At 30.4% G+C, this 2,500-nt stretch overlaps 1 protein-coding gene across 1 annotated transcript in view; it reads left to right on the forward strand.

The window, feature by feature from the left end:
- The window catches only part of LOC135209566 (uncharacterized), a 180,561-nt gene that overhangs the window by 102,578 nt on the left and 75,483 nt on the right, over positions 1-2,500 (forward strand).

A 2,500-nucleotide genomic window follows, 5' to 3' on the forward strand; every position in this document is an offset into this window, starting at 1 on the left:
ATTATTATTAAAAAATCGACTTAAATTAAAATTGATGTTAATAAGTATTACACTTCAGTAACATGAAGTTTTAGTTTAGACGACACCAGCAATTAGCAACCAATAACTCTGGATGAAATTTGGCAATATGCAAATTACTTTGCTGGGGTAAGAGAATTTTGGCAGCTACAGTTCCTATGCAAAAATATGCATATGCATTTTCCATTACGTAATTCCACCAAATTGATTCCCCCTTTGACTGAAGCATCGGTAACATTAAGAATAAAAGCTATTATTATTTTCTTTAAACTTCCAATGTACGATTACGAGAGTTGCAATGTTAGTGAATTTAGATTGCGGCAATTATCGTAAGCGCGATACCTCTGTATCGCTAAACGAACGATACTACGATACCTTTCCCGTTTTATTCTGAGAAAATCCCGTAACAGAATACTTGGGAAGATTTTAAAAATAGAATGAGAAGAAATAGAGTAAATCGGGTAATAAATAGTTATCGCCTGTTGTTTCTTTCTTTTTTTATTCATTTTGACATTGATTTATTCTATTTCTCACTCTTTGAATGGTCGAAAAATCACTGAAAATATTTTATTGAAGTTACATCGACTGATTCTGAACAAAAATCATCCTGCGTGTGTTGGAAAAAGTAGAGAAACTTGTCAGTCATCGATTGTCCCTGAGGTATGAGATTTAAGCTTGGGAATAACATACCATTAACAAAAATAATAGCGATAATGCAAGAAGGGTGTTTGAAGATCGAAGAATGGGGAATGTTTTCCCGTGTTTTATTTTTTTGTTTTAAAGAGTTTTTTACTATTGATTATCAGGATAAAGTCGCTTTGGTACTGATTTTTTTGTATGGCAGAAATAGAAGGTTTGAAAATAATTTAAATCCTTCATTTTTTTGAACTACGTAGCGTTATAAGAGACATTACTGTAAGCAATTTTGTAATCTTAAAGCTCATTATGTGCAAGCTTATCATTTTAACAATTATTTTAAGGCTATCAATTCTCAATAGAAATACTTTGAAGGTAATAGTTAACAAAAATATATCTACACAATCTATATTTAGTTTTACTATTCTGATTATTTTCTTGATATATGAAATATGGTGATATTTGATTAAATACCCATTTATGAATTCATTTTAATATAAGCATATATATATATATATATATATATATATATATATATATATCATTCGAGCTACAAATGTCCTTTAATATCTAAATTCACTCTAACCTCGGAATTGATATATTTTCATATATGTACCGAAGGTAGAGTGAATTTAGATATTAAAGGACATTTGTAGCTCGAATGATATATAAATGAATCACGGTTCGATGTGATAATTATTTATAACAAGGCTACGTGTGTCAAACGCTCGAATTGGCTAACATGGTAGACGGGGTTTCATATCGATTCTAATTACTAATACACCGAGTTCGAGGGTGATTTGTAAGGTCAGAATCGATATAAAACTTATAGCTTCTCTGTTGGCTGACTTGATACGTCACTGTCTGTCCTGATTTCGTTCTCGTCCACTTGGACGGTGGTTCGATCCCATGTGGGGACGAAATTATTATCAACTAAAAAATTCCCCTTCGGTACATATATGAAATATATCAATTCCGAGGTAGAGTGAATTTAGATATTAAAGGACATTTGTAGCTCGCATGATATATAAATGAATCCAGGTTCGATGTGATAATTATTCATATATATAATATGTATATATATAATATATAATATGATATATAATATATATATATATAAATATATATATATAATATATATATATATAGTATATATATATATATATATGTATGTATAACTGAATCACGAATGTTTGGAACGTGATAAATCCATAAAATAAGGTATAAGCCAGGAAGGAAAAATAAACAACGGAGTTGCCGCAAGATCTTTCGACGTTCAACGTCCTTTACCTAGCAGATAAACTGCTAAGTAAAGGACGTTGAACGTCGAAAGATCTTGCGAAAACTCCGTTGTTTAATTTTCCTTCGTGTATTGTACCTTTATATATATATCATATATATATATATATATATATATATATATATATATATATATATATATATATATATATATGAGAGAGAGAGAGAGAGAGAGAGAGAGAGAGAGAGAGAGAGAGAGATAATCCTTTGCGATTTTCAGTGACCTTCATAAACCAACTCTTACCTCTGGATATTATACACTTATCTCTATTCAGAAGTTTCCATTACATTCAATGCACCAATTCCATATTTCCAAATTGAATCATTTCAGTCCTTCACATTTCAAGGTTGCAAAAAAACCATATTAAATTATATTATGTAATTGTAACAAGGAATTCACGAGACATTCACGCATGCGCAGCTTCAAGAGAAACGCAGACAGCGTAAAGTTATATAGTAGACCAAACCATTACAAAAAAGTTTACGTTTTTATCTCACTGATTTCGTTAGAAGGTTAATGGCTGGCAAAACTCGTAATTCCTTCCCT

Source organism: Macrobrachium nipponense, chromosome 38 (assembly GCF_015104395.2).
Source record: "Macrobrachium nipponense isolate FS-2020 chromosome 38, ASM1510439v2, whole genome shotgun sequence".
In the NCBI taxonomy this organism is placed as follows: Eukaryota; Metazoa; Arthropoda; class Malacostraca; order Decapoda; family Palaemonidae; genus Macrobrachium; species Macrobrachium nipponense.